Source organism: Gorilla gorilla, chromosome 18 (genome assembly GCF_029281585.2).
Source record: "Gorilla gorilla gorilla isolate KB3781 chromosome 18, NHGRI_mGorGor1-v2.1_pri, whole genome shotgun sequence".
In the NCBI taxonomy this organism is placed as follows: Eukaryota; Metazoa; Chordata; class Mammalia; order Primates; family Hominidae; genus Gorilla; species Gorilla gorilla.
Genome location: NC_073242.2, coordinates 76,974,505 through 76,989,298, shown reverse-complemented (window position 1 = coordinate 76,989,298; position 14,794 = coordinate 76,974,505). Strand labels below are relative to the sequence as shown.

Genomic DNA, 14,794 nt, shown 5'->3' with positions numbered 1-14,794 from the left:
TCTGGGTCATATTGTAAGTGCATGTTTAACTTTACAAAATTTGTCCATTTGCCAATGTGTTTGCACTACTTTGTTGTTCTACAGTTCACCAACCCGTGGGATTTTTTTTATTTGTAGCACATTCTGGTGGATGTAAGAGGTATCTCGCTGGAGTTTTAATTCGCATTTCCCTAAAGACTAATGATATTGAGCATCTTTTCATGTGATTTTTGGTCATTCCTATATAGTGTTTGTTCAAATAATTTGCCCAGTTTTTACACTTTTTATTGAGCTGTATCTCCTTCTTATTGAGTGTGTGTGTATATATATTTCTTATATATTCTGGATGCAACTCCTTTGCCAAGTATGCTTTATATATATTTTCCATATGTTTTCTCCCAGTCTGTGATGTGCCCTTTTAAATTCTTAATGGTGTTTTTTTGTTGTATCGTTATTGCTGCTGTTGTTGTTGAGGGCGCAGATTTTTTTTTTAAATTATACTTTAAGTTCTAGGGTACATGTGCACAACCTGCAGGTTTGTTACATATGTATACATGTGCCATGTTGGTGTGCTGCACCCATTAACCCGTCATTTACATTAGGTATATATCCTAATGCTATCCCTCCCTCCTCCCCCATCCCAAACAGGCCCTGGTGTGTGATGTTCCCCTTCCTGTGTCCAAGTGTTCTCATTGTTCAATTCCCACCTATGGGTGAGAACATGCGGTGTTTGGTTTTTTTGTCCTTGCGATAGTTTGCTGAGAATGATGGTTTTCAGCTTCATCCATGTCCCTACAAATGACATTAACTCATCCTTTTTTATGGCTGCGTAGTATTCCATAGTGTATATGTGCCACATTTTCTTAATCCAGTCTATCATTGGTGGACATTTGGGTTGGTTCCAAGTCTTTGCTATTGTGAATAGTGCCGGTATAAACATAAGTGTGCATGTGACTTTATAGCAGCATGATTTATAATCCTTTGGGTATATACCCAGTAATGGGATGGCTGGGTCAAATGGTATTTCTAGTTCTAGATCCTTGAGGAATCACCACACTGTCTTCCACAATGGTTGAACTAGTTTACAGTCCCACCAACAGTGTAAAAGTGTTCCTATTTCTCCACATCCTCTCCAGCACCTGTTGCTTCCTGACTTTTTAATGATCGCCATTCTAACTGGTGTGAGATGGTATCTCACTGTGGTTTTGATTTGCATTTCTCTGATGGCCAGTGATGATGAGCATTTTTTCGTGTGTCTGTTGGCTGCATAAATGTCTTCTTTTGAGAAGTATCTGTTCATATCCTTTGCCCACTCTTTCATGGGGTTGTTTTTTTTCTTGTAAATTTCTTTGAGTTCTTTGTAGATTCTGAATATTAGTCCTTTGTCAGATGAGTAGATTACGGAAATTTTCTCCCATTCTGTAGGTTGCCTGTTGATGCTGATGGTCGTTTCTTTTGCAGTGCAGAAGCTATTTAGTTTAATTAGATCCCATTTGTCAATTTTAGCTTTTGTTGCCATTGCTTTTGGTGTTTTAGACATGAAGTCCTTGCCCATGCCTATGTCCTGAATGGTATTGCCTAGGTTTTCTTCTAGGGTTTTTATGGTTTCAGGTCTAACATTTAAGTCTTTAATCCACCTTGAATTAATTTTTGTATAAAGTGTAAGGAAGGGATCCAGTTTCAGATTTCTACATATGGCTAGCCAGTTTTCCCAGCACCATTTATTAAATAGAGAATCCTTTCCCCATTGCTTGTTTTTGTCAGGTTTGTCAAAGATCAGATGGTTGTAGATGTGTGGTATTATTTCTGAGGCCTCTGTTCTGTTCTATTGGTCTATATCTCTGTTTTGGAACCAGTACCATGCTGTTTTGGTTCCTGTAGCCTTGTAGTATAGTTTGAAGTCAGGTAGCGTGATGCCTCCAGCTTTGTTCTTTTGGCTTAGGATTGACTTGGCAATGTGGGCTCTTTTTTGGTTCCATATGAACTTTAAAGTAGTTTTTTCCAATTCTGTGAAGAAATTCACTGGTAGCTTGATGGGGATGGCATTGAATCTGTAAATTACCTTGGGCAGTATAGCCATTTTCACAATACTGATTCTTCCTATCCATGAGCGTGGAATGTTCTTCCATTTGTTTGTGTCCTCTTTCATTTTGTTCAGCAGTGGTTTGTAGTTCTCCTTGAAGAGGTCCTTCACATCCCTTGTAAGTTGGATTCCTAGGTATTTTATTCTCTTTGAAGCCATTGTGAATGGGAGTTCACTCTTGATTTGGCTCTTTGTTTGTTATTGGTGTAGAAGAATGCTTGTGATTTTTGCACATTGATTTTGTATCCTGAGACTTTGCTGAAGTTGCTTATTGCCTTAAGGAGATTTTGGGCTGAGATGATGGGGTTTTCTAGATATACAGTCATGTCATCTGCAAACAGGGACAATTTGACTTCCTCTTTTGCTAATTGAATGCCCTTTATTTCTTTCTCCTGCCTGATTTCCCTGGCCAGAACTTCCAACACTATGTTGAATAGGAGTGGTGTGAGAGGGCATCCCTGTCTTCTGCCAGTTTTCAAAGGGAATGCTTCCAGTTTTTGCCCATTCAGTATGATATTGGCTGTGGGTTTGTCACAGATAGCTGTTATTATTTCAAGATATGTTCCATCAATACCTAATTTATTGAGAATTTTTAGTGTGAAGTGTTGTTGAATTTTGTCAAAGGCCTTTTCTGCATCTATTGAGATAATCAGGTGGTTTTTGTCTTTGTTTCTGGTTATATGCTGGATTATGTTTATTGATTTGCATATGTTGAACCAGCCTTGCATCCCAGGGATGAAGCCCACTTGATCATGGTTGATAAGCTTTTTGATGTGCTGCTGGATTCAGTTTGCCAGTATTTTATTGAGGATTTTTGCATCAATGTTCATCGGGGATATTGGTTTAAAATTCTCTTTTTTTGTTGTGTCTCTGCCAGGCTTTGGTATCAGGATTATGCTGACCTCATAAAATGAGTTAGGGAGGATTCCCTCTTTCTGTTGATTGGAATAGTTTCAGAAGGAATGGTACCAGCTCCTCCTTGTACCTCTGGTAGAATTTGGCTGTGAATCCGTCTGGTCCTGGACTTTTTTTGGTTGGTAAGCTATTAATTATTGCCTCAATTTCAGAGCCTGTTATTAGTCTATTCAGAGATTCAACTTCTTCCTGGTTTAGTCTTGGGAGGGTGTATGTGTCCAGGAATTTATCCATTTCTTCTAGATTTTCTAGTTTATTTGCGTAGAGATGTTTATAGTATTCTCTGATGGTAGTTTGTATTTCTGTGGGATGGGTGGTGATATCCTCTTTATCATTTTTTATTGAGTCTATTTGATTCTTCTCTCTTTTCTTCTTTATTAGTCTTGCTAGCGGTCTATCAATTTTGTTGATCTTTTCAAAAAACCAGCTCCTGGATTCATTGATTTTCTGAAGGGTTTTTTGTGTCTCTGTGTCTTTCAGTTCTGCTCCGATCTTAGTTATTTTTTGCCTTCTGGTAGCTTTTGAATGTATTTCCTCTTGCTTCCCTAGTTCTTTTAATTGTGATGTTAGGGTGTGAATTTTAGATCTTTCCTGCTTTCTCTTGTGGGCATTTAGTGCTATAAATTTCCCTCTACACACTGCTTTAAATGTGTCCCAGAGATTCTGGTGTATTGTGTCTTTGTTCTCATTGGTTTCAAAAAACATCTTTATTTCTGCCTTCATTTCATTATTTACCCAGCAGTCATTCAGGAGCAAGTTCTTCAGTTTCCATGTAGTTGAGTGGTTTTGCGTGAGTTTCTTAATCGTAAGTTCTAGTTTGATTGCACCGTAGTCTGAGAGACAGTTTGTTATAATTTCTTTTCTTTTACGTTTGCTGAGGAGAGCTTTACTTCCAACTATGTGGTCAATTTTGGAATAAGTGCGATGTGGTGCTGAGAAGAATGTATATTCTGTTGATTTGGAGTGGAGAGTTCCGTAGATGTCTATTAAGTTTGCTTGGTGTAAAGCTGAGTTAAATTCCTTGATATCCTTGTTAACCTTCTGTCTCATTGATCTGTCTAATGTTGACAGTGGGTGTTAAAGTCTCCCATTATTGTGTGGGAGTCTAAGTCTCTGTGTAGGTCTCTAAGGACTTGCTTTATGAATCTGGGTGCTCCTGTATTGGGTGCATATATATGTAGGATAGTTAGCTCTTCTTGTTGCATTGATTCCTTTACTGTTATGTAATGGCCTTGTCTCTTTTGATCCTTTTTGGTTTAAAGCCTGTTTTATCAGAGACTAGGATTGCAACCCCTGCCTTTTTTTGTTTTCCATTTGCTTGGTAGATCTTCCTCCATCCCTTTATTTTGAGGCTGTGTGTGTCTCTGCATGTGAGATGGGTCTCCTGAATACAGCACACTGATGGGTCTTGACTCTTTATCCTGTTTGCCAGTGTGTCTTTTAATTGGAGCATTTAGCCCATTTACATTTAAGGTTAATATTGTTATGTGTGACTTTGATCCTGTCATTATGATGTTAGCTGTTATTTTGCTCATTAGTTGATGCAGTTTCTTCCTAGCATTGATGGTCTTTACAATTTGGCATGTTTTTGCAGTGGCTGGTATCAGTTGTTCCTTTCCATGTTTAGTACTTCCTTCAGGAGCTCTTTTAGGGCAGACCTGGTGGTGACAAAATCTTTCAGCATTTGCTTGTCTGTAAAGTATTTTTTTCTCCTTCACTTATGAAGCTTAGTTTGGCTGGATATGAAATTCTAAGTTGAAAGTTCTTTTCTTTAAGAATGTTGAATATTGGCCCCCACTCTCTTCTGGCTTGTAGAGTTTCTGCCAAGAGATCCGCTGTTAGTCTGATGGGCTTCCCTTTGTGGGTAACCCAACCTTTCTCTCTGGCTGCCCTTAACATTTTTTCCTTCATTTCAACTTTGGTGAATCTGACAATTATGTGTCTTGGAGTTGCTCCTCTTGAGGAGTATCTTTGTGGCATTCTCTGTATTTCCTGAATTTCAATGTTGGCCTGCCCTGCTAGGTTGGGGAAGTTCTCCTGGATAATATCCTGAAGAGTGTTTTCCAACTTGGTTCCATTCTCCCTGTCACTTTCAGGTACACCAATCAGATGTAGATTTGGTCTTTTCACATAGTCCCATATTTCTTGGAGGCTTTGTTCATTTCTTTTTACTCTTTTTTCTCTGACTTTCTCTTCTTGCTTCATTTCATTCATTTGATCTTCAATCACTGATACCCTTTCTTCCAGTTAATCAAATCAGGTGCTTAAGCTTGTGCATTCATCACATAGTTCTCATGCCATGGTTTTCAGCTCCATCAGGTTATTTAAGGACTTCTCTACACTGGTTATTCTAGTTAGCCATTCATCTAATCTTTTTTCAAGGTTTTTAGCTTCTTTGTGATGGGTTCGAACTTCCTCCTTTAGCTTGGAGAAGTTTGATCATCTGAAGCCTTCTTCTCTCAACTCGTCAAAGTCATTCTCTGTCCAGCTTTCTTCCGTTGCTGGTGAGGAGCTGCGTTCCTTTGGAGGGGAAGAGGCACTCTGATTTTTACAATTTTCAGCTTTTCTGCTCTGTTTTTTCCCCATCTTTGTGGTTTTTATCTACCTTTGGTCTTTGATCATGGTGATGTACAGATGGGTTTTTGGTGTGGATGTCCTTTCTGTTTGTTAGTTTTCCTTCTAACAGTCAGGACCCTCAGCTGCAGGTCTGTTGGAGTTTGTTGGAGGTCCACTCCAGACCCTGTTTGCCTGGGTATCAGCAGTGGAGGCTGCAGAACAGCCAATATTGCTGAACAGCAAATGTTGCTGCCGATTGTTCCTCTGGAAGTTTCATCTCAGAGGGGTACCTGGCCATGTGAGGTGTCAGTCCGCCCCTACTTGGGGGTGCCTCCCAGTTAGGCTACTTGGGGGTCAGAGACCCACTTGAGGAGGCAGTCTGTCCGTTCTCAGATCTCCAGCTGCGTGCTGGGAGAACCACTACTCTCTTCAAAGCTGTCAGACAGGGACATTTAAGTCCGCAGAGGTTTCTGCTGCCTATTGTTTGGCTATGCCCTGCCCCTGGAGGTGGTGTCTACAGAGGCAGGGAGGCCTCCTTGAGCTGTGGTGGGCTCCACCCAGTTTGAGATTCCTGGCTGCTTTGTTTACCTACTCAAGCCTCAGCAATGGCGGGTGCCCCTCCCCAAGCCTCGCTGCCGCCTTGCAGTTCAATCTCAGACGGCTGTGCCAGCACTAAGCTAGGGTCCATGGGCATGGGACCCTCCGAGCCAGGCGTGGGATATAATTTCCTGGTGTGCTGTTTGCTAAGACCATTGGAAAAGTGCAGTATTGGGTGGGAGTGACCCGATTTTCCAGGTGCCGTCTGTCACAGCTTCGCTTGGCTGGGAAAGGGAATTCCCTGACCCCTTGCACTTCCTGAGTGAGGCAATGCCTCGCGTTGCTTCAGCTCATGCTCGGTGCGCTACACCCACTGTCCAACAAGCCCCAGTGAGATGAACCCAGTACCTCAGTTGGAAATGCAGAAATCACCCGTCTTCTGCCTCACTCACGCTGGGAGCTGTAGACTGGAGCTGTTCCTATTCAGCCTTCTTGGAATTGCCCTTTTAATTGTGATGAAATCCAATTTGTCAAGTTTTTAAAAACTTACTTTATGTAAAAGCAGAGCATCTCCAAAAAACCTTTGTCTACCTCAATGTCATGAAGCTTTCTCTTATGTTTTCATGAAAAATCTTTATAACTTTATCTCTTGTGTTGAAGTCTATGATACATTTGTAATTCATTTTTGGTTATAGTGTAAAATATTGTTTTTTCCAGTTGTCCCAAATTTCAGCACAATTTGTTGAAAAGACTACTTTTCTCATTGAATTTCCTTGACTTCTTTGTCAAAACTCAATTGACCATAGATGTGTAGGGTTTTTTCCTAGACTGTATTCTGTTTCACTGACATATATGTCTGTCTTTATACTAATGTCACATTGTCTTAATCATTGCAACTTTATAGTAAGTATTCAAGTCACATAGTTGAGTCTTCCAACTTTGTTATTTAAAGAACGAAATTGAAAATTTATATTAATAAAACAACTAACAGTAGCATAGCAAATGTGAAACACTTAGGGATAAATTTGACAAAATATGTACAAGACTTGTACAATAAAAACTATAAAACGTTTCTTAAAGAAATCTAAGATCTAAAAATGAAGAGATATATAATGCTAATAAGATTGGAAGATTCAATATTTTAAAAATATAAGTTATCCCCAAGGTTGATGAGAGTTTTTTATCATAAATTGATGTTGAGTTTTATCAAATGCTTTTTATGCATCTATTAAAATAATCTTGTAGTTGCCTTCCTTGGTTTAATTAACATAGTGAATTACAGTGCTTGATCGTAGAATATAAAACCAGCCTTGCATTCCTGGGATAGCCACACCTTGTTATGAGGCATTATGTTTTAAAAATATTGCTGGATTGGGCTGGGCGTGGTGGCTCATGCCTGTAATCCCAGCACTTTGGGAGGCTGAGGCAGGCAGATCATGAGGTCAGGAGATCGAGACCATCCTGGCTAACACAGTGAAACCCTGTCTCTACTAAAAATACAAAAAATTAGCCAGGCATAGTGGCGGGTGCCTGTAGTCCCAGGAGCTTGCAGTGAGCCAAGATTGCGCCACTGCACTCCAGCCTGGGCAGCAGAGTGAGACTGTGTCTCAAAAAAAAAAAAATATTGCTGGATTGAACAGATACCCCATGAAAGATAATATTGAAAAGCCAATAACTACATGAAAATATATGCAATATCATTAGTTATTAGGGAAATGCAAATTTAAGCCACAATGAAATAATTATTTCACTTCCATTGGAATGACTAATGAAGAATAAAAATATCAAATGTTGGCAAGGACATAGAGCAACTGGAATTTTCATGTGATGCTGGTAGGAGTATAAAAATGCTGGAAACCTTGAGAAACCCCAACAGTTTCTTATAAACTTAAACATGTACTTTCTATATAACCTGGCCATTCCTCTCCTAAGTATTGTTTCAAGAAAAATATATGGCACAAAAAGACTTGAACACAAATATATACAGAAGCTTTATTAAAAATTGACAAAAGCTGTAAACAACCCAAATGTCCATCAACAGGTGAATTGATAAACAAATTGTGGTACACCCTTATGTACATACTCAGCCGTATAAAGGAACAGGTCATGCTACACACAGCAACATGGGGGAATCTCAGAGACATTAGGCTGAGGGAAAGAAAACATACACAAAACAATGTATGCTGTGTTATTCCATTTATATGAAATTCTAAAGTAGGCAGCAGATAGTAGGATTTAGATATGGGGAGATTGACTGGGAAGGCATATGAGGAAGCTTTTGGAGAGATGGAAATGATGGAAATGTTCTATATCTTAATTAGAACATAATTGGTGGCATTATTGGTTACATAAATGGTGGCATTTGTCAACAGTCATTGACCTATAGACTTCATATGTGAATTTTATTGTATGTAATTATATCTCAATAATATTGACTTAAATTTGATGTATTAAATTTTGCAATTATCTATTTATTTAGGTGAACGTCTTCTTCATTTGCCCTCAAGCTCCATGAGGTCAAGGACCATTTCTACTTTGCTCATCATTGAATTCCCAGTGCCTTCAAAGCACAGTATTTAGCAAATGGAAGGTACTCAACAAATATCTGTCAAAGGAAGGAAAGAGGAGGAACTTACAGTCATATTCAAAAATAAAAACATACACACATAGAAGGTGAAGAAGCAAAGCAGGGAATTAAATAACTGCTTGAACGGTTGAATTCACCAAGTAACAGAGCAACAGTTCCAGGATATGAGAAATAAATCTGTGTGTTCCAACGCCATTGAAGAAGGCACTTGGAAATAAGTGAGTTTTAAAAACTATAGAATTTAGAGGGGAGAAGTAGAGGAGAGATGGAATTTCTGGTAGAGAAAACTTTGTGAATAAAGGCATAGAAGTAAATGAGTGGTGAATGAGGTGCGAGGAGCTTTTCATCTTACTCCAAAGTATGCAAATAAAGAGAGTCATCCTGCAGCTCTAGCCCCATCCCTTAAATCCAGACCACTCTCCTTCTCCACTACCCTGTGCCATGCAGCCCCCGGGCAGCTGCCGTGATGGAGCATCCCACCCAGGCTGAGAACCCCACGACTCCAACGTTCTCACTGGTGCTTGGCGAGGCCCTGGTGCTTAATGGAGGTCCCAGGCCTGGGGCATGCCGCAAATGGGCTTCAAAGAGAGCATCACGGGTCTTCTCAGCACCGCGCTCACCGGAGACAGCAAATTACAAGCTGAAAATTCACTACATTTGTGAAAACCCTGAATTTATTTAGACAAAAGCAGATGGATAATCTTGTTACATTTCAGCACACCACACTTTATTCAGAGGAAATGAAACAACGCATTACGCGTTCCTTTCTTTCCATCTGCTCTCCCTTCCCTAAGTTCAGGTTTATTATTAATAAAATGAACTCATCCTGCCTCCCTTTCCATTCCATTAGCCTGTACTCCTAATTAAGTTTTGTTCACGTTGTCCTTTTCAGTGTCTCAGCAACTGTTTTTTCAACATAGCTTTTTTCCCCCAGACCTCAAATCATTTCTACAGATGAACTGCTGCCACCAGGAATATAAAATGTCTTTATCAAATTATAATTTTTCTCAAATGTTAAGAAATTATCTAGGCCCTTCTGTTCCCCCAAAAAAGGTCTGACTTGAAGGACAGATTCTGCAGAGGATTAGAATCAACTCTTGACTTGGGTTTTTGGGAGGAGGAGGCAGGAGTCATCTTCCTCTGATTCCAAGCAGCTTGACCTTGGTTAGTTCACTATTAGCCGGATTATTCACTTTCCCACTGCCCTCCATCCACCACTGGTTTGTTTATTTCATTTCCCAAAACAAATGTAATGAATGGGTACAGAAAGTGTCTCGAGAAAAACCCACTCTAAAATTAGCTGGGCATGGTGGTGAGCGCCTTTAATCCCAGCTACTCAGGAAGCTGAAGCAGGAAAATCACTTGAACCTGGGAGGTGGAGGTTGCAGTGAGCCGAAATCGCACCACTGCACTCCAGCCTGGGCAACAGAGCTAGACTCTGCCAAAAAAGAAAAAAAAAAAAAGAAAAAAGAAAAACCCACTCAAAAAAAAAAAAATGCCAGGGGTGGTGGTGGCTCACACCTGTAATCCCAGGTGTGAGGCTGAGGCAGGAAGATCGCTTGAGCCTAGGAGTTCAAGGCCAGCCTGGGCAATATAGTGAGACCCCATCTCTAGAAATAAATAAATAAATAAATAAACAAATGAAAAGCCCAAGCCTCAGAGACAGTAAAGACAGAAAATACGATTGTCAAAAAAGTGCTGAGAGGGATTCAGTGAGTCAAAGACGAGTCACCAGCCCTCCCTAAACTCCAGTCCACGTTCAAACAGGTTGGAATTTGTAGCATTTCTGTTCATAACCACGGCAGCTGGGAAAGCAGATTGTGCATGTGGCATTGTTGTCAACTTCTCTGGCCTGAGGAGTCTGAGTGTAGCTACTGCAATCTCTACCCCAGGCATTTTCCAGACCCCAGGCAGGCATGACTCAATGCCAGTGTCCCTCAGGCCAACATTCCTTTAGGTCATGTATATGCCTGCCTGGGAGAGGGAATTCTTCCTGGGGTTCGAAAGAGTGTGCTCTGGAATCTTGACTCTTGCAGTCAAATCCCAGCTCTGCCTCCACCTACCAGGGCAGACTCGATCCAGTGAATTTGTGCCTCTGTTTCCTCACCTGTAAAACAGGGCTAAAGATCCAAACCTACTTCATGGAATTACTGCAAAGATTGATGTGAGAAAGTCTGACAAGCGCTCAGCACAGGGCCTGGCACACGAGTGTGCAGAAAATATTGACTGTCGTTACTAATGGCAACTGCTGAGACTCTGATACTATTCAGGGAAAACTTCAGGTGTCCTGATTTGACCCCAGCTCATGCCGGCATACTTACTTCTGCACCCTAAGAACTAGGAAAGCCACATACAACTCAAGCCACAGTAGCTTACACCAGATATTAAGGAGATCGAAATGTCTCTCGGGTCAGTTCCATAGTCCACTCAACTGAGGAACCGTCATGCTGATGGAGGTTTTCAGGTAAATTTGAGTATTATCATGATTCTTCTCCTGGACACCAAACAAACCACAAAGGAAGTTATTCTCGACTACCTTATTTCAACCCTCCTGGAGGTTATTCATGTTTTCAGTTAGAATTTCCTTCCTGTGGCATTGCATTGCTAATAACGCCAGGTGAGACTGGTGTTAAGCATGGGTCAAGGAAGTCTGCTATTGGTGTTTCGAAAATCAGCAAGTAAAATCCATCCACTGCCCTCCACAATGCTAGGACCCAGATCACAGGGAAGCTGACCTGGCCTCTGGCCTTTCACTCTAATTGACTGTGGCCCTCCCCATGGCTGACCTCTGAAATCACCAAGCTATGGCAACTCGGACACTGAAGCCCTGATTAATGAGCTTTTCTGGAGCGCTTTACCTGTTACCTGTTTTGTACCTTGAGCAAGACACCTCTCTGACCAGGTGCTGTCCTTTCTCAAAGCAGGGGTGGAGCAAGCTGCTCAGGTCAGCCCCTGAGGCTGATCCTGCACTCTCAGTGAATGGCAGAGTCACTCCTGCCTTTTTCACAGCCTTTGAAAGGTTCTGGAATGAACCCACATAAACTACTGCTTGCAGAACGGATGGGCGAGTTCTTTATGACTCTGCTCCTGGGCTCTTAGTAAGCGCACATTTTCCCAAACTTAAATCTTCTAAATTGGAGTTGCCACCTTTAAAGGGTAAGCTGACCCAATGTCCTTGCTGGTCAAATAAATTTTTTGCAAATGCAGAAAAATACTTAACACTTTCCTTTTCAGACACAGGATGAAAGAGGGCACAAATAGGTCAGAATATTGGCTTAAATCAAATTGTGGGAGCCGTTTGAATTTACTTTTATAGATAGAAAAACTGGAAAACGTCAGTCCCTCCTACTTCCTCCTTCTGCCTATGTCTCTCACTCAGCCATTACATGGATGTGCTCTGGGGCCTCAGAATCTTCCAGGCAGACTGCCCTCCCCACTAAGCAGGCATGATCTGGACACACTGAAGCAGAAAGGCATGCCCCTTCAGAAAAGTCTGCCCCCAGTGCAGTGATTAAGGCAGGACAAGATGTCACCCCAGTGTTCCACCAGCACCTATGCCTCTCTGTCCCTAGGCTGTGCACCCACCCAGGCCAGCCGCATCACTTAGGTAACAGCAAATGTGAGCATCGCTGGTTGCTGTGGGAGGTAGAAAGACAGTAAAAGAATACCTCTGACCTGGAAGACTGTGCTGTCTTGGAGGGATCCAGGGTATAGTCCTAGAGAAACAACTTTAGGGCACTAAAGGCAAATAACATAAAATCTAGGGCTCTGGAGCCAGAGTCCCTGAGTTCAAATCCTGTCTGCATAATTGTATGAGCTTAGAGAAACTGCATTCCTTCCCTGTCCCTAAAACCTCATAGGGTAGTTATAAGGAAAATTCTGAATATGAAAAGTATTCAGTACAGTCTTGATTTTTAAAACTCTTATTGAAAAACTCAACCATCTCACATTACTGCCTGCCAACAGCTTTCACTCCCAGAAGGAAGAAGACCCAACCTCCCTTCATAGGACTGCACAACCTCCCCCTGCCACCTCTGTGGTCTTGGTTCCCCAACTCTCACCCTTGCTCACTCAGCCTCAGTCACGCTGGACTTCTTCTGCTCAAACACACAGGCCTTCCTCCCACGGCGGCACCACCACTCTGTCTGCATCTCCATCCTGAGTGCTCTCACCGCCTCCCCAAGCCCCTCACCACTACCGCTCTTCTCTCGGCTTATTCCCTAACTCTATTCAATGCCGTCTTTTCCGTGACCACTTTTTCTAGAATAAGAATGCACCTTGCTTGCTGTTTTGGACGTGGAGAAAGGGAAACCCTTGTCCACTGTTGGTGGGAATGTAAATCAATATAGCCACTACAGGAAACAGTGTGGAGATTTCTAAAAAAAAAAAAAAAAAGCTAAAAACAGAACTACCATACAATCCTACAGTCCTACCACTGTGTATCTATCCAAAGGAAAAAGAATTCAGCGTATTAAAGGGATACCTGCACTCACTTATTTATTTACTTTTTAATTTTTATTGATTTAATTATACTTTAAGTTCTAGGGTACATGTGCACAACGTGCAGGTTTGATACATAGGTATACATGGGCCATGTTGGTTTGCTGCACCCATCAACTCATAATTTACATTAGGTATTTCTTCTAATGCCATCCCTCCCCCAACACCCACCCCCCAGCAGGCACCAGTGTGTGATGTTCCCCGTCCTGTGTCTAAGTGATCTCATTGTTCAGTTCCCACCTATGAGTAAAAACATGCAGTGTTCGGTTTTCTGCCCTTGCGATAGTTTGCTCAGAATGATGGTTTCCAGCTTCATCCATGTCCCTACAAAGAACATGAACTCATCTGTTTTTATGGCTGCATAGTATTCCATGGTGTATATGTGCCACGTTTTCTTAATCCAGTCTATCATTATGGGACATTTGGGTTGTTTCCAAGTCTTTGCTATTGTGAATAGTGCCGCAATAAACATACATATGCATGTGTCTTTATAGTAACATGTTTTGTAATTCTTTGGGTATATACCCAGTAATGGGATGGCTGGGTCAAATGGTATTTCTAGTTCTAGATCCCTGAGGAATCGCCACACCAACTTCCACAATGGTTGAACTAGTTTACAGTCCCACCAACAGTGTAAAAGTGTCCCTATTTCTCCGCATCCTCTCCAGCATCTGTTGTTTCCTGACTTTTTAATGATTGCCATTCTAACTGCCACAATGAGATGGCATCTCATTGTGGTTTTGATTTGCATTTCTCTGATGGCCAGTGATGATGAGCATTTTTTCATGTGTATGTTGGCTGCATAGATGTCTTCTTTTGAGAAGTGTCTGTTCATATCCTTTGTCCACTTTTTGATGGGGTTGTTTGTTTTTTTTCTTGTAAATTTGTTTGAATTCTTTGTAGATTCTGGATATTAGCCCTTTGTCAGATGGGTAGATTGCAAAAATTTTCTCCCATTCTGTAGGTTGCCTGTTCATGCTGATGGTAGTTTCTTTTGCTGTGCAGAAGCTCTTTAGTTTAATTAGATTCCATTTATCTATTTTGGCTTTTGTTGCCATTGCTCTTGGTGTTTTAGTCATGAAGTCCTTGCCCATGCCTATGTCCTGAATGGTATTGCCTAGGTTTTCTTCTGGGTTTTTATGGTTTTAGGTCTAACATGTAAGTCTTTAATCCATCTTGAATTAATTTTTATATAAGGTGTAAGGAAGGGATCCAGTTTCAGCTTTCTTCCTATGGCTAGCCAGTTTTCCCAGCACCATTTATTAAATAGGAAATCCTAACCCCATTTCTTTTTTTTGTCAGGTTTGTCAAAGATCAGATTGTTTTAGATGTATGGTGTTATTTCTGAGGCCTCTGTTCTGTTCTATTGGACTTTATATCTGTTTTGGTACCAGTACCATGCTGTTTTGGTTACTGTAGCCTTTTAGTATAGTTTGAAGTCAGGTAATGCGATGGTTTGTTCTTTTTGCTTAGGATTGTCTTGGCTATGCAGGCTCTTTTTTGGTTCCATATGAACTTTAAAGTAGCTTTTTCCAATTCTTTGAAAAAAGTCACTAGTAGCTTGAATAGGATGGCATTGAAACTATAAATTACTTTGGGCAGTATGGCCATTTTCATGATATTGATTCTTCCTATCC

At 41.0% G+C, this 14,794-nt stretch overlaps 1 long non-coding RNA gene across 1 annotated transcript in view; it reads right to left on the bottom strand.

Moving 5' to 3' along the window:
- Positions 1-8,039: 8,039 nt before the first annotated feature.
- LOC115931081 (uncharacterized) overlaps positions 8,040-14,794 on the bottom strand; it is a 48,715-nt gene continuing 41,960 nt past the window's right edge. The window contains exons 5-6 of the long non-coding RNA XR_004067648.2: positions 9,173-9,325; positions 8,040-8,675 (exon numbers count right to left, since the gene is read on the bottom strand). This is a non-coding gene — a long non-coding RNA (uncharacterized lncRNA). The remainder of the gene's footprint in view (positions 8,676-9,172; positions 9,326-14,794) is intronic.